The 19,982-nt window shown below is 53.5% G+C and overlaps 1 protein-coding gene across 3 annotated transcripts in view; it reads left to right on the top strand.

Moving 5' to 3' along the window:
- The first annotated feature begins 1,852 nt into the window (after positions 1 to 1,852).
- The window catches only part of RGS12 (regulator of G protein signaling 12), a 160,771-nt gene continuing 142,641 nt past the window's right edge, over positions 1,853 to 19,982 (top strand). For all 3 annotated transcript variants that reach the window (XM_039468199.2, XM_074395815.1, XM_039468200.2), the window contains exon 1: positions 1,853 to 1,952. The gene's annotated coding sequence lies outside the window, so the exon portion shown is untranslated. The remainder of the gene's footprint in view (positions 1,953 to 19,982) is intronic.

Below are 19,982 nucleotides of genomic sequence, written 5' to 3' on the forward strand. Positions count from 1 at the left end.
CACTGCTGGGTGCAATTTCTCTCATAGGCTCGGGGACCCCTCATATGAGCTGCTCATCCATTTCCCCCACGCCAGGTCCACCAGGCACCTGGAGGCCAGGCAAGTGCAGAGGTAAAAGCCAAAAAGCCAAAGGGAAAGAAGAGACCTGCAGGTGGTGTGTCCCCATCTTCCACTCAGGGCCACTTGTCCCTGCCCTGGAGCTGGAGGAGGCTAAGCTCTGTGGCCTGCTTCCTTCTGGCTTGGCGCTGCTCTGGAAGGTTCCACCATCCGTACATAGGCAGAAGACAAGAAGGCTGACAGTGCAGGGGGATTGGGGGGGGGATTGGGGGGCAGGGGTGATTTCTTCCCCGGTTCTCTTTTTCTTTTCTTTTTTTCTGGGGTGGCGGGGGGATGGAGTCTCACTCTGTAGCCCAAGCTGGAGTGCAGTGGCTCAATCTCGGCTCAGTGGAACCTCTGCCTCCAGAGCTCAAGCGATTCTCCTGCCTCAGCCTCCCAAGGAGTTGGGACTACAGGTGCAGGCCACCACACCTGGCTAATTTTTTGTATCTTAGTAGAGACGGGGTTTCGGCATCTCGCTCAGGGTAGTCTCGAACTTAATAGCTCAGGCGATCCGCCCGCCTCGGCCTCCCAAAGTGCTGGGATTACAGGCTTGAGCCACGGCGCCCGGCCTCTTCCCTGGCTCTCTCTGCTGGGTCATCAAGGACTGGCTGTGTCCCTTGGCCACAGGTCACAGCTCCTGTTCAGCAGCGCTCTCTCCCTCGCGGGCTGTCCCCTCCCTGCTGTTACCTGTCCCCGTTCTGACCGCCCTGTGGCTTCCCCGCTCCGCCTCTGCCAGCGGGAGCCTTGTTGGACCCTAATTGTCCCACTGAGAAGGCCATCGGCTTCCTCCTGGGATCCAAACTAATCACACAAGACCAGATGATGCCAAGAAACTAGGGGGCGGGGAGGAAGGGTTTTGAGTCCATCGAGGCAGGCGACAGGAGGGAAGCCAGCGCGAGAGGCCGGGTCCCTGCGCGGGCCGCGGGGCAGAGCGAGAAAGAGACGGCGGGAGAGAACGGGAAGGGCGGGAAGGAGGGGCAGGGAGACGCAGCACCGGGGAAGGAGGACACCGCGAGGGCGAGGAAGGAACCCCGGCCCGAGGGGTGGAGGCGGCGGCGGGGCCGGGGCGGGCGGCTCCCCCTCTCGGGCCGGCGGCGCCTCCCTCGGGTCCCGCCTCCGCTGCTGCCGCGCCCCGGGAGGTGCAGACGCGCCGGACGCCGCAGTCAGGGCGTCCAGGGCCCGGGGGGAACGGCCTTTCCTGGCCGTCCGCGTGGCTTCGCTGGGGGACTTCAGCCGCCCTCGAGGCTGCGGCCGGACTCTGGGCGTCTGTCCGGCCGAAACGCCGGGGCGCCGGGGCCCGACTCCTCACACCGAGGTTTCCCGGGCGCCGCGGCCCTTCCTCGGACACCGACGGCGAAGGACAGAGGCAGCCCAGGCAGGGGCGGCACCTGCAGGGTGTTCCGGGCAGGCGGAGGCAGAGAAAGCCAGCTCCCAGGAACGCGATCGCGCCCAGCGCCCGGGCCGGCCCAAAGCGAGGCCAGCCCGCGGGTACCGGGGCCGCCGCGCCCGCAACGGAAGTCCCGCCCCCGGCCGTGGAGGCCCCGCCCACCGCTTCTTCCCAACCCCCGCTTCCCGGGCAGTCCCATTCCCACGCTGTACTGACCGTAAGCCCTCGTCCCGCCCCAGGCTCCGCCCCTCCAAGCCCAACCCCGCCCCGTCCCTTGGCCCCGCCCTCGGTCCACCCGCCCCTCCCCTCTCCGGCCCCGCCCCGGCCTGGCCCCGCCCCTCATCTGGCCCCGGCCACGCCCCCGTCTCGACCCCCGGCGGGGGCGGCGGCTGCCGAGGCGACCGTTGCGCGCGCGGGCGGTGGCGCGGGCCGGAGCGCCCGGAGCGGGAGCGAGCGGCGCGGCCCGGTAGGTGTGCGGGGCCGGGGCGGGGGACGGGCGCGCCGCCTCCGCTCTTTCTTTCGCCTCCGGGGCGCGTGCCCGCGCCCTCCGCCGCCCGGCGGTCCCCGGTCCCCTCAGCGTCGCCGCCCGCCCGCCCTGCCTTTTGTTCGCCCGCCCTGCTCCGGCTCCTGGTCCCGGGCCCAGCACCGGGCGGGGCGCGGGCGGGGGGCGCGGGGCGCGGGCCGCGGAGCCTCCTGGCCTGGCGGGTGCGCGGCCTCCCCGGGCCCGCGCTGAGGCCCGCCCGGGTCCTCGGGGGCTCCCAGTGGGGCGGCGCCTGACGGCGGGTCCCGCGGGCGCTCCGAGGCGCGCGGGGATCGCGGCCCGGACGGCGCCGACGGGTCCGGGTTCCCTAGTCGGACTCCGCGAGCGGCGGCTTTGTTAGGGCAGAGGCTGGCTCCGGAGACCCAACTCCGGACTCACGGCAGCGACCTGGGCTCGTCCGGCCGCGGTGCCGCGATTGTGTAGTGTAGACGGAGGATCCAGAGCCGCGGAGTGTGGACACAGTCCCAAAGCCGTGCACTGTAGACGGAGAGGGGGCCCAGAGCCGTGGAGTGTAGACAGAGGGGGCCCAGAGCCGTGGAGCGTAGACAGAGACGGGGCCCAGAGCCGTGGAGTGTAGACAGAGGGGGCCCAGAGCCGTGGAGTGTAGACAGAGACGGGGCCCAGAGCCGTGGAGTGTGGACAGAGGGGGCCCAGAGCCGTGGAGTGTAGACAGAGGGGGCCCAGAGCCGTGGAGTGTAGACAGAGGGGGCCCAGAGCCGTGGAGTGTAGACAGAGACGGGGCCCAGAGCCGTGGAGTGTGGACAGAGGGGGCCCAGAGCCGTGGAGTGTAGACAGAGGGGGCCCAGAGCCGTGGAGTGTAGACAGAGGGGGCCCAGAGCCGTGGAGTGTGGACAGAGGGGGCCCAGAGCCGTGGAGTGTAGACAGAGGGGGCCCAGAGCCGTGGAGTGTAGACAGAGACGGGGCCCAGAGCCGTGGAGTGTAGACAGAGGGGGCCCAGAGCCGTGGAGTGTAGACAGAGACGGGGCCCAGAGCCGTGGAGTGTGGACAGAGGGGGCCCAGAGCCGTGGAGTGTAGACAGAGGGGGCCCAGAGCCGTGGAGTGTAGACAGAGGGGGCCCAGAGCCGTGGAGTGTAGACAGAGACGGGGCCCAGAGCCGTGGAGTGTGGACAGAGTCCCACAGCCGTGCAGTGTAGACAGAAGGGACCCAGAGCCGTGGAGTGTGGACAGAGTCCCAAAGCCGTGCACTGTAGACGGAGACGGGGCCCAGAGCCGTGGAGTGTGGACAGAGTCCCAAAGCCGTGCACTGTAGACGGAGACGGGGCCCAGAGCCGTGGAGTGTGGACAGAGTCCCAAAGCCGTGCACTGTAGACGGAGATGGGGCCCAGAGCCGTGGAGTGTAGACAGACAGGAGGCCCAGAGCCGTGGAGTGTAGACAGAGACGGGGCCCAGAGCCGTGGAGTGTGGACAGAGTCCAAGAGCCATGCATTGTAGACAGAGACGGGGCCCAGAGCCGTGGAGTGTGGACAGAGTTCCAGAGCTGTGCACTGTAGACAGAGACGGGGACCAGAGCCGTGGAGTGTGAACAGAGTCCCAAAACCGTGCACTGTAGACATTCAGGAGGCCCAGAGCCGTGGAGTGTGGACAGAGTCCCAAAGCCGTGCAGTGTAGACAGAGAGGGGGTCCAGAGCCGTGGAGTGTGGACAGAGTCCCAGAGTCGTGTACTGTAGACAGACGGGGCCCAGAGCCATGGAGCGTGGACAGAGGGAACCCAGAGCCGTGCAGTGTAGGCAGAGAGCAGGCCCAGAGCCATGGAGTGTGGACAGAGTCCCAGAGTCGTGCACTGTAGACGGAAACGGGGCCCAGAGCCGTGGAGTGTGGACAGAGGGAACCCAGAGCCATGCAGTGTAGGCAGAGACGGGGGCCCAGAGCTGTGGAGTGTAGACAGTGGGCTGTGTACAGAGGGGGGCCCAGAGCCATGGAATGTGGATTGTAGAGTGTAGACAGAGCCATGGAGTGTGGACAGAGAGGACCACTTGGGCTCTCACCTGTGTGGTCACTTGCTGGGAACGTGTTCCGGCAGGTGAGCACCTTCTCTCTGCCTGAGTCTCCTCATTACACCTGTCTTTGGGGCTCGCAAGGGCTGAGAGTGGCTTTGTCTGAAACCCTCAGCGTGGTCCAAGCTGTCCTGTGGAGGGCACTTCCGAGGCTGCAGGGACCTGCAGGGTGGCCTGCAAGGCCTGCACAGAAGGGGCCCCGGGGGGGCCTCCCCAGGTGAGGCAGCAGCCCCACCATTCACAGCGAGGAGACTACCAGGGAGCGCGGGAGAGGTGGCTGTGGGCAGGGACGGCCGCTTGGAAGGGTCCTGCTGGTCTTCCAAGGGGCTGAGGCCTGGCCCTAGAGAAGGCGACGTGGGGAACGCAAAGCGATTCTGAGTAAGAGAGAACCAGTTTGTATTTCGCTTTAGGAAGTAATTGTCACAGTGTGCAGTTTCTTCCCCTGAACAAGTGGTATAAAAATGTCCACCGTGGTCAGTGCTTTTGGGGACTTGAGATGATGGATATACAGTGCGCAGGCCCTGGGTAGCACTTCAGCTCAATGCTCCACAGATGGGGGAGGCTGTGTTGGCTGAGGGCAGGGGCTTGGGCAAGGGCAGTGGGGTGGCTGAGCCTGCACGCTGGGAATGGGGCTGCCTGCAGGGCCTCGGGCTGCATCACTTGGTGCTCGCCTGTCTGGGGTTTTTCTGAAAACTGCAAGTCCAGCCTTATCTCTGAGGTCTCTCGAGGCTGGAACCTGCCCTCAGACAAGCTTACATTTGTAGCCCTGGTGACTGCAACGATGCGGATGCTCTATGACTGGCAGAGCAGAGGGAGGAGTGGTAGGACAGCAGTGGCTGGAGGTCTCAGGGAGGTTGACAAAGACAGGGGCAGAGGAGAGGCCCCTGGGCTTGGGCTGAATGTGTGTTGCTGACCTGTGGAGCGCTCAGGAGAGGGCAGGGATAGTGTGGCCTGAGGCCATGTCATAGGGAGGGTCAGGAGGTGGGAGGGAGGCACTGGATGGGAACTTCGAAGAGGAGGGGACCCAGGGGCGAGGGCTGGCTTCCTTTCTGACCTGTTTAGGATGAGGATCTCGGGGAAGAAGGGGTGGCCAGGCCGAGGAGACCTGTAGCTCTGGGAGCTGGGACACAGCTGGGACACAGTGAGGTCCTGGAGGTGGTGAGGGACCAGAGGTGACAGCTGGTGCCCCAGCCAGCCCAGCTGCTGCTGTGGGAAGGTCTAGGGGTGGAGGAGATGAAGGACAGGCCATGGCTGCTGGAAGTCAGCACTCCAGGCTGATGGAAGTGGGCTCCGAGGGCCCGGCTGGCAGTGTGTGGATCACACTGTCTTTGGACCGTTATCTTTGAGACGGGCCAAGCAAAACAGTAAGGCTGGGCCAGGTGCAGTGGCTCATGCCTGTAATCCCAGCACTTTGGTAGGCTGAGGCAGGTGGATCACCTGAGGTCAGGAGTTCGAGACCAGCCTGGCCAACATGGCGAAACCCCGTCTCTCCTAAAAATACAGAATTAGCTGGGCATGGTGGCGGGTGCCTGTAATCCCAGCTACTAGGGAGGCTGAGACAGGAGAGTTGCTTGCACCTGGGAGGCGGAGGTTGCAGTGAGCCAAGATCATGCCATTACACTCTAGCCTGGGCAACAAGAGCAAACTCTGTCTCAACAGAACAAAAATACGAAAAATAAAACCCCTCCGTCTCAAAAACAACAACAACAACAACAAAAAAAAAAAACAGGCTGAAGGAATAAACAAGGCCTTAGGTTGTTTATTAACACAAGGAGGGCTTCGAGTACACAAAATCCTCAGAGCATTTTACATTTTATTTGAATTTGGTGGAATTCCAAAAACAGTTCACTTCCCAGTTGTGTGAGTTTCCTATTGCTGTGTGACAAAGCACCAATCACTTAGTGGCTGAAAAGGGCAGACGTTTATTCCCCCCAGTTCCGGAGGCCGGGCCTCGGGCTGAAACTGTGTTGTCCTGGGTTGGCCATGCTCCCTCCCAAGGCACTGGAGAAGAACCCATTTGCCCTCCACGGTCAACTTCTGGGGGCTGGAGGAGGACCGTCCCCGCTGCTGCGCCCCGCCATCAGCTTCTGGGGGCTGGAGGAGGACCGTCTCCCCCCGCCAAGAGCTTCTGGGGCTGGCCTCATTCCTTGGCTCCTGGCTCGCTTCCATTGTCACATCGCTGTCTTCCTCCTCCTCTTTATTTTCTCTTTTTAGAAACAGGGTCTCACTTTGTTGCCCAGGCTGGGGTGCAGTGGCACAACCATAGCTCACTATAGCCTTGAACTCCTGGCTTGAGGAATCCTGCCTCTTGAGTAACTGGGACCCCGGGCATGTGCCACCATGCCCAGCAAATTTTTTTTTAAAAGATGGGGTCTCACTATGTTGCCCAGGTTGATCTCGAACTCTTGGCCTCAAGTGATCCTCCTGCCTTAGCTTCTCAAAGGGTTGGGATTGCGGGCATGAGCCACCACGCCTAGCCTCAGTCTTCCTCTGCTGTTTTCAAAAGTCCAGGATAATCTCCTCTTTCTGGGAGCCTTAGTTTACTCACATCTGCTCCCTATTGCCATATAACTTTCACAGTCCCAGGGATTAGGGCCTGAATTTCTTTGGGGACCTCCATTCAGCCTACAGCAGGCTCCTCACTTCATCTTTGAAATGACTTAACTTTTCCTATTGTGCGCCAGGAGCAGCCATCTCATGCATCTTCCCCAGGATGGGCAGGGTCTGAGGTTTCACTGCCCTGCCCTGGGGAGGGGTGGCAGCTATCCTGGAAACAGGTGTCCTGGGAAGGAAGCTAAGCCTTGCTCAGGATGCAAGCCCCAGTCAAGAGAGGTTGTAGGATGTCACTTGTGCTGTGCCTTTTTAGGAGGTGGGGTCGTTACCAGTCCCAAACTAGATACTCTACACACATATTCATGCAGTTTTACCTGTGGTTTTGGGGGATCACTGTTGCAGACGTTGCCTAGATTCTTCAGTGAAGGAGCCTCTTGCCATATGCTCTCAGCAAAGAACTCCTGTGTTAGAAGTCCCCTGCCTCCGTATCTTTTAAGGTCTGGACTTCAATGAAAGAGAAAAGAAACATCTAGTCTGTCCTTTCCGTTTTTCTTTCCTTACTGCTTTTCCATGGACTTGCTGTCCCCAACCCTGTAATCATGATGATATCCGATACATACACGCACACGTGCTACTCAAATAGATTTTCCTACATTGTTGTGTCCCTTAGCAGTGATCTTTGTTGTCCTTTCAGCATGCCTGAAGAAGGGCTGAGTCTGTGGTTTGAAACGTCCAGTTGTAGGCATTCTGCCCTGCCTGGCCCTAGCCCCCAGAGGTGGGTAACCTAAATGGTCTGTTTTCTCAGGCATTTACTGCTGTTTAAGCTGCTCTTTTAAAGTTTGTTTTAGATATATATTCTTTATTTCTCCCAAAGGCCTACGGAAGTTTTAGCTCTCCTCTGTCCCATCAGCCTTTGTGTTCCTCTGTGTCCCATCATAATCACATCACTGTTTTTGGTGAAATCAACAGTCCTTGCTCGTGTGTGACTGTAAGCATTGCTCATTATAGAGCCAAGGAGTGCTCTGAGCACAGGTCCTCTCACACAGCCCCATGGATTAGCATCCTCTAATCGCCCACGTATCAGAATGGTTTGCTTTTCATTACATCTAGGACGCTAGCCCCATCTCCACCCCTTTGTGGTTGGAGCCTCCTCCCTGCTCCTGTTTGCCCTGGTCTCTAGGAGACCTGCAGTGCCGCTGTCACTGCATTTCCCTGTCTTGTCCTCCATCTGTGGGACTCATTATGTGCTGGGTCCCACTCTTCTCTGTCTGCTTGGCTCACTCCTTGTTTTGCTGAAGTCCTACTCTTTTGATATCTAAGAAACATCACATAGATTTTTTTTTGTTTGTCCTTGATTTAGAAAACATCTTTATTTTACTCTCCAGTTACCTATTCATTTAGCTGGGTATAAAATTTTAGACTGACAATTATTTTTTCAGGATTTTGAAAATGTTGCTTCATTGCATTTGGTTTCAGTGCTATTGAGAAGTCTGAGACCATTTTGATTTCAGTTATTTTGTGTGTGATCTCTCCTGCCACAGGCTCATAGAAGTGGCTTTTTTCCCTCAGTGTTATGAGAATCCTGATGATGGCATCTGCTTCCATTTATCATGTTGGGCACTCAGTGGACCACTTCAGTTTGAGGATAGAAGTTTTTTTTTTTTTTTTTTTTTTTTTTTTTTTGAGACGGAGTTTCGCTCTTGTTACCAGGCTGGAGTGCAATGGCGCGATCTCGGCTCACCGCAACCTCCGCCTCCTGGGTTCAGGCAATTCTCCTGCCTCAGCCTCCTGAGTAGCTGGAATTACAGGCACACGTCACCATGCCCAGCTGATTTTTTGTATTTTTAGTAGAGACGGGGTTTCACCATGTCGACCAGGATGGTCTCGAACTCTCGACCTCGTGATCTACCCGCCTCGGCCTCCCAAAGTGCTGGGATTACAGGCTTGAGCCACCGCGCCCGGCGAGGATAGAAGTTTTTAAATTTCCAAGATAATTTTCTTTGAGTTTTGCCGTTTTCTCTTTCTGGAACATTTATTTAGAGGTTGCACCTGCTGGGTTGATCCTCTAATTCTCTTTTGTCTCATCTTGTTGATCTCTTTGATGTTGGTTCATTTTTTTTTTTTTAAGAGTTGGAGTCTCACTCTTTTGCCCAGGCTGGAGTGCAGTGGCTGGAGTGCAGTGGTGCAGTCATAGCTCACCGCAGCCCCAAACTCCTGGGCTTAAGCAGTCCTCCTGCCTTAGCCGCCTGAGTAGCTGGGAATACAGGCACGCACCCCTACACCTGGCAATTTTTACTTTTCATTTCATTTTTTTCATAGTCTCCTCACGTCGCCCCTTTGTTGTTTCTAAGAAGTCAGTCATTATTGTAACTGTGTTGCTCCTTTGTGTTATGTGGCGATGTGCTTTCAAGCTCCTCTCGGGACTTTTGGCTTTTAGCAGTTTGATTATGGTGTTCTTAGGAGGGTTTGTTTTGTGTTTGTCCTGCTCAGGGTTTGTTGAACTTCTTGGATATGTAATTTTTCACCATCTTCAATTTGCTATTACGTTTGTTTAGTGAATTTTAAAATTTCAGTTAGAGTAGTTTTTATTTCTAGAATTTTCACTTATTTTTTATAGTTTCCATTTCTCTGCTATGCCATTTGTTCATTATGATCATATTGTCATTAAATCTTTGGACACATTCTAGCAACTTTAAAGTTCTTCCCTGCTAATTTCAACACTGGTATTATCTTAGTATCAATTGCTGTTGGCTTCTTTCGACTGTGGGTCACGTCTTACTGTTTCTTAGTCATATTTGCTGGTGTACTGGACATTGTAGATGATGATTGTGGTGACATTTTTTTTTTCTGAAGAATGTTGATTTTTTTCTGGAAGTTAATTTGTCTGGACTCAAGTGAACATCTCTGCTGCAGTCTCTGCTTGGTGCTGTCGACCTTCCGGCCACCTCCTTCTGCTGGGCTCTGGGGTCCCTCTGTGCGTGGATGGCTCAGGACTGGCCAGGAACCTAGGGAGAATCTACTAACAGATTTCAGGGATGCGTCTTCCCCAGTGACCTCCTTTCTGAGATATGCCCGTCACTGTTCAGCCACCCTGCCCTCACCAAGCCCTTTCTTGGACTCTTCAAGCCGGGAGGATCACGGCTTCTACCTCGCTCTTGCCATTTTTAAAATGCGTGTCTTAGTTGGTACAGCTCCCTCCTGTCAGGGGACAACTCCCCTCCATTTTCTGTCTGCTTTTCATAGCTCTCCAGGACCTTCCAGAGTTGGTTTTTGTATTTTGTGTCTGGCTGGAACTTGATTTAGCAGCATGGGAGAATGTAGGAGACTTTGTCCACTTATGGATAGAGCGCGGCACTTCGATTAGCAGTCAGGCATTGGTCTTTGGCAGTTTGCTTGTTTCTGACATAGAGAATTCAAGTGATCATGGAATGAACACTAGTGAAAAGGAAGTTCTTCCCCTAACGGCACTTGCCCTTCTGTATCTTAAGTGTTAGCCTTGAATCGATGCATTTATTTATTTTTATTTATTTTTTTTTAATTCCTACTTTTTGGCTGCTATGAATAACACTACCATAAACATTTATGCACAAGTTTTTGTGTAGACATGTTTTTATTTCTCTTGGCTATATACCAAGGAGTAGAGTTTCTGGGTCATATGATAACTCTATGTTTAACATATCGAGGAATTGATACACTTATTAAAAGTGGTCGTACCACCTTGAAATCCCATCAGCAATGTATGAGGGTTCCAATTTCTCCATATTCTCACCAACACTCGCTATTGTCTTTTTTATTTCAGCCATCCTAGTGGGTGTGAAATAGTATCTCATGGTGGTTTTGATGTGCATTTCTCTAGTGAAATGCAAATGAGGTTCAGCATTTTTTTTTTTTTTTATTTTTTTATAAGAAAAAGAATAAAGAAGAGGAAGAAAGAGAAAGAGGAAGAGGGAGAGAGGATGGGGGTATTGCTTTGTTGCCCGGGCTAGAATGCAGTCTAAATATGGGTATGCCTATAATTGTCCTTGGTAATGGAGACATGAAAGAAAATGAGGGAAGAGAGTAACAAACAAGGAGCCAACCAACATTTCTTTTAAACTTCTAAGTTGATATGATGTGGTACTGATCTATGTATTCCTGTATTGGATGCGTATATATTTAGGATCTTTAGCTCTTCTTGTTGTTGCATTGATCCTTTTATCATTATATAATGTCCTTCTTTGCTTCTTTTGATCTTTGTTGCTTAATTGTAACTTCTGCTTTTTATTTATTTATTTTAGCTCTCTGTTTGGTTGGTAAATCCTTCTCCATCTCTTGTTTTAAATCTTTGTGTATCCTTGAATGTGAGATGGGTCTGGATGCAGCATACTGATCGGTTTTAGTTTTTTATTCAAATTGCCTGTCTGTCTTTGGATGGGGGATTTAGTCAATTTAAATTTAGAATCAATAATAATATATGTGAGTTTAATACTGCCAGTTAATATTAGCTGGCTATTTTGCCCATTAGTTGATGTAAATTCTTCATTATATTGATGCTCTTTTTGGTATTTTTTTAGAAAGGCTGATACTGTTTGTTCCTTTCTATGTGTAGTGGTTCTTTCAGAAGCTCTTGTAAAGCAGGCCTGGTGGTGATGAAATCTCTGAGTGCTTGCTTATTCACAAAAAACTTTATTTTTCCTTCACTTGTGAAGCTTAGTTTGGCTGGATGTGAAATTCTGGGTTGAATGTTCTTTTCTTTAAGGATGTTGAATATTGGTCCCCACTCTCTTCTGGCTTGTAGGGTTTCTGCTGAGAGATCTGCTGTAAGTCTGATAGGCTTCCCTTTGTGGGTAACCTGACCTTTCTCTCTGGCTGCCCTTAGTATTTTCTCCTTCATTTCAACCCTGGTGAATCTGACGATTATGTGCCTTGGAGTTGCTCTTCTTGAGGAATATCTCTGTGGTGTTCTCTGTATTACCTGGAGTTGAATATTATCCTGCCTTACTAGGTTGGGAAAATTTTCCTGAATAATGTCCTGAAGCGTATTTTCCAGCTTGGATTCATTCTCTTCCTCACTTTCAGGTACACCTATCAAGCGTAGATTAGGTCTTTTCACACAGTCCCATATTTCTTGGAGACTTTGCTCTTTCCTTTTTATCCTTTTTTCTCTAATCTTGTCTTCTTGTTTCATTTCATTGAGTTGGTCTTCGACCTCTGATATCCTTTCTTCTGCTTGATCAATTCGGCTGTTAAAACTTGTGCATACTTCACGAAGTTCTCGTATTGTGTTTTTCAGCTCCATCAATTCACTTATATTCCTCTCTAAATTGTGTATTCTTTTTAACATTTCGTCAAATCTTTTTTCAAAGTTCTTAGTTTCTTTGGATTGGTTTAAAACAAGTTCTTTTAATTCACAGAAGTTTCTCATTATCCACATTTTGAAGCCTGCTTCCGTAATTGGAACACACTCGTTCTCCATCAAGCCTTGTTCCGTTGCTGATGAGGAACTGTGATCCCCCGCTGAGGGAGAGGCGTTCTGATCTTGGGTATTCTCAGCCTTTTTTGGCTGTTTTCTTCCCTTCGTTATAAATTTATCCATCTGTGGTCTTTGTATTTACCGTCTTTGTAATTGGGTTTCTGAGTGGACGTCCGACTTATTGATTCTCAGCGCCGAAATTTGAGCAACCCACTGCGCCAACTCAATCAGCGGCCTTAAGATTGATGGTGCTTTTCTGACTCTGCACCAAGAACTGACACTCCGAGGCGCCGGCAAAACCGCCTCGCCGGTCACAAGAGTCGCGCTGGCGACCCGTGGGGCTCCTCCGCTAGGAATCTCCTGGTGCGTGAGCAACAAGAATTCACGTGAAGGTGTGGCGTCCTCTCGTTCTTTGCGCTTTCACTGGGAGCTACAATCCCGAGCTGCTAGTGATCAGCCATCTTGGATCTCTCTCCCGAATAGATGCATTTATTAGATAGGTCAACCAACCTGACTAGCTGGGGGCAGAGAGACTATGCGTCCTTTATTGCCTTCATCTGACTCGAGCACTGTAAGGTTAAGGCCTCTGGGCTCTTCTTTGACTTTCCAGAGGCCCATGGTCCCTGGACCCCTGGACTCTGAGCAAGTTTTCCAGGCTGGGGCTCCTGCAGGTTCACTGAGGGTGAGAGGAAAGGCACAGCCCGGCTTGTGGCTGCTGTTTTGTGGTCTTCACCTCACCCCCACAATCTTTGCTAACTCTGTGCTGCAGTTTGCCTATAAAATAGGGTTAATAATAAGGTCGCTGTGAGGTTTAAATAGCATGATGTGTGGAAAACGGTTAGGAGCAGTGGTGGACATACGGGAATCCTGGTCAGCATTAGCGATGGTGCTGGTGGTGTCACTGCAGGCTTGCACAGTGGCTGCCGGGAACAGGTTCTCGCCGCGAATGCGCCCAGGCCTTTACTGAGTACATCCGAGTCTGGCCCCACTGTGCGCGAGGCTGTGGGAGGTGGCAGTGTCATGGGCTCTGCTGAGCCGGAGTGCAGTGGAGGCGCTTTAGGCAGGGGGAAGGGCTGGCTTGCCCTCACTTGCCAGAGCCCCATGTACCCCAGGGGCCTGGACTTCAGCCTGGGAGTTAGTAGAGGACCATGTGGAAGAGGGACAGCTCTGTGGATTCCAGCATTTAGCAGCCAGCTTCCTCCCGAGAGGCTGGGGCAGCTGGCCCTGGGAGGAGGAGGACTGCCCAGGCCCACCTGTCCTAGGAGTTCTCATGGCTGCTGTCACAGATTATCACCAGCAAGGGGCTAGTCCAGCAGCAGTTGGTCCTGTCACAGTTCTGGAGACCTGAAGTCTGAAGGCAAGGTGTGACAGGGCTGTGGTCCCTCCAAAGACTCTAGGGGAGACCCTCCTGCCTCTCCCAGCTGCCAGGGTTCCTGGCATTGCCAGGCTTATGTTTGCATCGCTCCAGTCCCTGCCTCTGACCCCACGTGGCCTTCTCTGCACCTGTGTCTCCCTTCGGCCTCCCTCTTTTATGGACACCTGTGATTGCATTTAGGACCCATCTGGGAAATTCAGAATCATTGCCTTGACTCAGGATCCTTAACATAATCCTTTTCCAAATAGGGTCACATTCACAGCTTCTAGGGATTGGGCCCTGATATCTTTGGGGCTGCCGTTTGCCCCACTACACCCTGCCTAGACCTGGGGGTGGTGAGGAGCCATGTGAGGAGGTCATGAGGATACCGGGCTTTAGGCCCAGAAGCCTCCGTGGGCTGTCGTCCTCTGTGCCTGCTCTGTGGGCAGGACCAGTGTATGGCTTGTCTTTAACACGCTTGGTGCTGAAGAGGCACGCAGTACTGTGTATGTGGGCAGCGATTTGATTGTTGTCTTTCTGAGAGTGAGTAAGATACTAAGAGCAAAAGCAACCCTTCAGGCCTAGTGATCACACAAAACAAACAGTGATGGAACCCTCTGTGTCTTTTTCCCTCGAATCCTGTAGAGGATGACCAGGTGTCAGTGAACAGGAAATAAGTGCCATTTGGAAATAAGTACCATTTGTTGATGAGAAAAATTGATTTCAGTCTTTCTGGGGTGTTTTGGGCTAAGAAGAAGACTGCCAGGACACTGGGATGGAGAGGGAGGCTAGGATCCAAGGCCTGCGGATGGACAGTGAGGCTGAGATCTGAGGCCTGGGGATGGAGAGGGAGGCTGGGGTCTGAGGCCTGGGGATGGAGAGGGAGGCTGGGGTCCGAGGCCTGGGCATGGAGAGGGAGGTGGAAGTCTGATGCCCAGGGATGGACAGTGAGGCTGGGGTCCAAGGCCTGAGGATGGAGAGGGAGGTGGAGGTCTGATGCCCAGGGATGGACAGTGAGGCTGGGGTCCGAGGCCTGGGGATGGAGAGAGAGGCTGGGTTCCAAGGCCCGGCGATAGAGAGAGAGGCTGGGATCCGAGGCCCAGAGATGGAGAGGGAGGCTGAGGTCTGACGCCTGGGGATGGACAGTGAGGCTGGGGTCCGAGACCTAGGGATGGAGAGGGAGGCTGGGGTCCGAGGCCTGGGGATAGAGAGGGAGGCTGGGGTCCGAGGCCTGGGGATAGAGAGGGAGGCTGGGGTCCGAGGCCTGGGGATGGAGAGGGAGGCTGGGGTCTGGGCTGTACCTGTCCTCTCCTGTCTTTTACCTGCCACTGTGGGCTTTGTTCAAGGAAGCAGGTGTGAGGGAACGAAGGGGTGGGGGGCGCAGAGATGACACGTCAAGGCGAGCTGATGGGGCACAAGGAGGAGGGGAAGAATGTGGGCGTTGGGATGCGCCAGGTTGAAACACAGGCTCATTCTCTCCCTCTCTCTCCAGGGCTAGACCTTCTGGGTACAGTGTTGCTGTGCAGCATTTGGGGTACACTCATACTAAGCACTTGTCATGTATCTGAGATTCACATTTAACTCGCTATCTTTTTTTTTTTTTTTTTTGCTAAATCTGGCAACTCCATTTATCGTTTCACTTTGCGCAGATTTAAAAATCACAAACAAGTGAATATCAAGTAGAGGTAAAAAGCGAAAGTCAAATACAAATGGAAAGGAAGAATCTAGGTTTGACCTTCAGTGTCTGAAAGATACTGAACTAGTGTTTGTTTCTGGAATCAGAAAGTCCCGTCAGCTGTGGGGCATGGGGGTGTCCTGGAGGGCTGTGGCCTCCATGTGTCCTGCTTACTTTTCCCAATGCCAGGTTATCACCAGGCCGATGCCCAGAGCAAGCCAAGTGAGCTCACAGGGCAGGCCCTGCTGGACTGACCGCAGGGTTGGGTTGGTGCCTGTGACGTGGCTTGCGCCCCGTGGGCTTGAGTCCTGGCTGTGGTGGTCTGGGGTGGGTTGGGGTGGGGGCTTGGCTCCCGCCCTTGTCTGAATGTCTTTGTGGTGTGGTGGATTGGAGTTTCTGGAGTTCACGTTCTGTGGCCTTCCAAACCACAGAGGCACAAGCAGGTGGGGCCTGTTGTGCCTAGCCCCTCCCAGCCTCTCATGGCTGGTGGGCCCTGCTCCCGCTGCTTCCAGAAGTGAGTCCTCCTACCCCTCCAGGGCAGCCGCATTGGAAAGCCCCAGAAGGCTGTGGGACGATGTCTCTGTGCATGAGAAGGGAAGTGGCGCAGGAGTGAGCAGGCATAGCCAGAGCATGGGGCCCTTGCTCTGTGGGTAGGTGCTCAGAGCCTGGGGTCTGGGGGTGTTGGAGCGGTCAGTGGGGGCCTCAGGGAGGAGATGGCTGTGGGCTGAGACACAGAGTTGTGGAGGACCAAGAGAGGGCCCATTTCAGAAGAGAGTGATTTGGAAATGGTGTCCTCCTGCAAGGCCTGGGCCTGCATGCACTGGGGCATCGGGCTGTCTAACTGTGATCCCAGGGCAACTGGCCCTAGGAGGTCGGGGCCATCACCGCTTGCCTGCTCGTAGTTGCCTACCTGGAGCTGCTACAGGAACCATGAGACAGTTCTTGAATGAATAACTGAATGAATGAGTGAGCAGGAAAATCATGGGGCCGGAGGAGGTGGGTCTGACTGAGGGGATTTTGAGGTTTGGGGAGGGACCCAGTGAGAGGGCCTCAAGAGGCTGGATGCAGTGGGACAGGTGCCTGGACAGGGGTGAGGAAGTGGGGAAGGACAATGCGCTGGCAGCTATGGGCAGAAGGAGGGTGAGGGCAGGGTGGGCCGGCAAGTGGGTGCAGTGGAGAGTCCAGTAGGAGGTGTGGCCACCATGCACAGGGAGCCTTGGTGCAGCAACCTAGGCAGGGGGTGTGGGAGGGCCTCTGACTGGATGGGGACCTGGGTGACAGTGAGCCGCAGGTGCCTGCAGGCTCCCCCAGCCTCACCTCTGTGTCCCTTGCCACCTTGTCTCCTGCCTGGAATTTTGGCAGCTTCCATTCTGCTGGGCTGCTTTTCTTAAGCGAGAGCCTTCTTACATTGCTTTGTATGTAGAAAGTGTTCCTGTGTTATGAGAATAATATTGTTACCATTTCAGAACACACTGCCTTAGTATCCCTGTGAAGCCCCCCAAACCTGAGTTGTGAAGCAACAGCCAGGAGTGCCTGCCCAGGCTGGGATGGCCAGGATGGGGGTGGAGGTCTCTGCTGCACATGGCGACCTGGTTTGTAGCCAGGCACCTTCTGTGGCTTCTGATACTGCACGAGGTTGGTCTCATCCTGGGAGCCCTGTGTGAGCCCAGGCAGTAGGAAGTGTGAGGCATTTTGGACCTATTCTAATTTTTCTAATCATCGGTGGTCTTACATTTTCATTTCTTTCTTTTAGATTGGGGAGCTCCACACCTGTGTTTCTCTTCATTGGGTAGCCTTTGGATTTTGCTTGATATAAACTCTGCATTGTAAAAGATTAGAATCACTCAGAGATGGAACATATTACTGTTTTTAAACCTGTAAAACAGATCTTTGTACTTTAAGATAATATCTTTTCTGCTAAATCTGGACTTTCTCCTCAATGCATCCCAGAAAGGTCAAGTGCCGGGTGAGAGAGACTGCTTGGTCTAAGGCCTCTTCCTGGGAGTGAGGACCCCGGAACCAGCAGTGCCGTATTTCAGCATCTGTGCGGATATCCTGCCCCTGGAGGCTCTTTTGCTCCGTGTACTCTGGGTCCTTGGAGGAGTCTGCAGAGTCTCCTCTTGGGAGAAGCCCCCTCCTCTTCCTCAGCAACGTGAACTTGCCCCGGTGGCGGGGGGAGCAAAAGGCAGGAGGAACTACGCCAATTCATCTCCCTGGTGCCTGGCTTCCCCCTGCCCCACAGACCTGCCCCTGGTGCCTGGCTTCCCCCTGCCCCACAGACCTGCCCCTGGTGCCTGGCTTCCCCCTGCCCCACAGACCTGCCCCTGGTGCCTGGCTTCCCCCTGCCCCACAGACCTGCCCCTGGTGCCTGGCTTCCCCCTGCCCCACAGACCTGCCCCTGGTGCCTGGCTTCCCCCTGCCCCACAGACCTGCCCCTGGTGCCTGGCTTCCCCCTGCCCCACAGCCCTGCCCCTGGTGCCTGGCTTCCCCCTGCCCCACAGACCTGCCCCTGGTGTATTCTCTAGAAGGTGGAGCTAGGAAGCTAAGCCAGTGTTCACGCTTTATGTGATTAGTATGATCTTAGCCAAACTATTTCTTCAACTTTATATGACTTTCTGAATGCCACTTCCTTTTACTGTTGCTAGACTGGAATAATGTATACATTTTTCTCGAATGTTCAAGAAACGAAGCGTTTTGAAAGTTGCCAGTCCCCCGTGCCCCCCTTTTATTTGTTTATTTATTTATTTTTTTGAGACAGTCTCACTCTGTCACCAGACTGGAGTGCAGTGGTGTGATCTTGGCTCACTGCAACCTCCAGGGTTCAAGCAATTCTCCTGCCTCAGCCTCCTGAGTAGCTGGGGCTACAGGTGCGCACCACCATACTCAGCTAATTTTTATATTTTTAGTAGAGACGAGGTTTCACCATGTTGGCCAAAATGGTCTCAATCTCTTGACCTCGTGATCCACCTGCCTTGGCCTCCCAAAGTGCTGAGATTACAGGTGTGAGCCACTGCGCCCGGCCTCAAGTTGCCAGCCTTTAATTTCTTCCTTACCTCTCATTTCTTTTTCTTAATCATTCATATTTGCCATACTTCTGAATTCTAGAAACTGCTTTATTTTTTGAGTGAATTCTTTTCTAAGCACTGAGTCACTGTGTTGCTGCCTAGCCACGTGTGGGACTCCCTGAGATTGACTCTGGAAGAGAAACAAAGTGCATTTGCTCCATGAGGCCACAATTGAGGCATTGAATGTATGTGTCCCTGATGCTTGGCCTTTTGCTTTCTTTGGACTTGAAATGTTAAAACCTCAAGAACTCAGGAGGCTGAGGCAGGAGAATTGCCTGAGCCCAGGAGGCGGAGGTTGCGGTGAGCCGAGATCGCGCCATTGCACTCCAGCCTGGGTAACAAGGGCAAAACTCCGTCTCAAAAAAAAAAAAGAACCTCAAGAACTGACATTTATAAAAAGCTGTAGGAGGGAAATAGGGGAGGGACAGCAGGGGGTGGGGAGGTGGGGAGAGATAGCATGGGGAGAAATGCGATATAGGTGACGGGGAGGAAGGCAGCACATCACACTGCCACGTGTGTACCTATGCAACAGTCTTGCGTGTTCTTCACATGTGCCCCCAAACCTAAAATGCAATTAAAAAAAACCCACACAAAACTATGCACGGTAACAAAATGCTGACCTGGGACATTTTATGTATTGTACCCTTCAGTTCAGCCTAATAAATTATTCAAAAACTATGAATATTTATTCAAAGACTACTCATAATGTTGGTGGCTGCTGACCTGCTGTGTAAATGTAGGTTATTAATATTCAGATTTGGGAGATTAAAGCTACCCAGAACTGAGAGAGACTCTTTGAGAACCAGATAGGAATCTTTGGTAGTGGAAATGTGCTTCCAGGGAGGTCTCTTTCTCCACGGGCTGGTGTAGCGTGTGCTGGTGTGGTGCTGGAGAGGGAGGTGGCCGGGGCTGCCATCAGTCAGCCTGGCTTTGAGTCCAAACTTTGCCTTCAGTTGTGGTGCCTGAGCCTTGGTTTCCTCATCTGTAAATGATAACTAGACTTAGCTTGTGAGATTATGATCAGTTCAGCTTCTTTTTAGCCACTTTCCCCCATTCTGTAGTGTTTATCTCTAGTGTATCTGGCCTGATTTCTTTAATCACTTCCTCACAGAGTAGATTTCAGGGACCGTTTCTGAAACTACCTAAGCATATATTGCCACCTAGAAATAAGTACACAGCCATTTTGTTCTTATTTCTGCTGTACATGATGCAGGACTGGCAGCAAGTCATACGACCCCGGAGGTATTTTGCATCATGTGGCACACTGCTTAGCTGCCGCTGCGTACCACGCTGCATCTGTAGCCTCATGGCTTCTGGGTTCAGGAGTCCTGGTGAGGCTCATGCAGCCTTGTGATCAAGGCGTTGGCCAGGGCTGCATGGTGAGGATTTGCCTCCGCACACACTTGTGTGGCTGCTGGCGGCCTCACAAGATCCACGGCCAGGTTCGCTAATATTACTGTTGGAAGACTTCATGTCCTTGCTGGCTGTTGGCCAGAGACGTCCCTTCCTTGTCATGTGGGTGGCTTCTTTGAGCAGCTCACAACTGGGCAGCGACTTCCCTGAGAGCGAGTGAGGGAGAGCATGAGCAAGAGGAAAGCCATGGTCTTTTGGTAACCTAATCTTGGAAGTGACATCCCATCTCTTTTGCACATTCTGTTTGTTAGGAGCAAGTCACTAGGTCCAGCCCACACCTAGGGGAGGGACTGCAGGGGCAGGATGATCAGGAGGTGGTGTCATGGGGGCCGTCTCAGAGGCCACCTGTCACCATGCACCTGCTGGTCTCAGAGATTCATGTCCCTCACATGTACAAGATACACTCCCCACAATGTCGTTCCATGACA

The sequence above is a fragment of the Saimiri boliviensis genome, chromosome 3 (assembly GCF_048565385.1).
Source record: "Saimiri boliviensis isolate mSaiBol1 chromosome 3, mSaiBol1.pri, whole genome shotgun sequence".
Lineage (NCBI taxonomy): Eukaryota > Metazoa > Chordata > Mammalia > Primates > Cebidae > Saimiri > Saimiri boliviensis.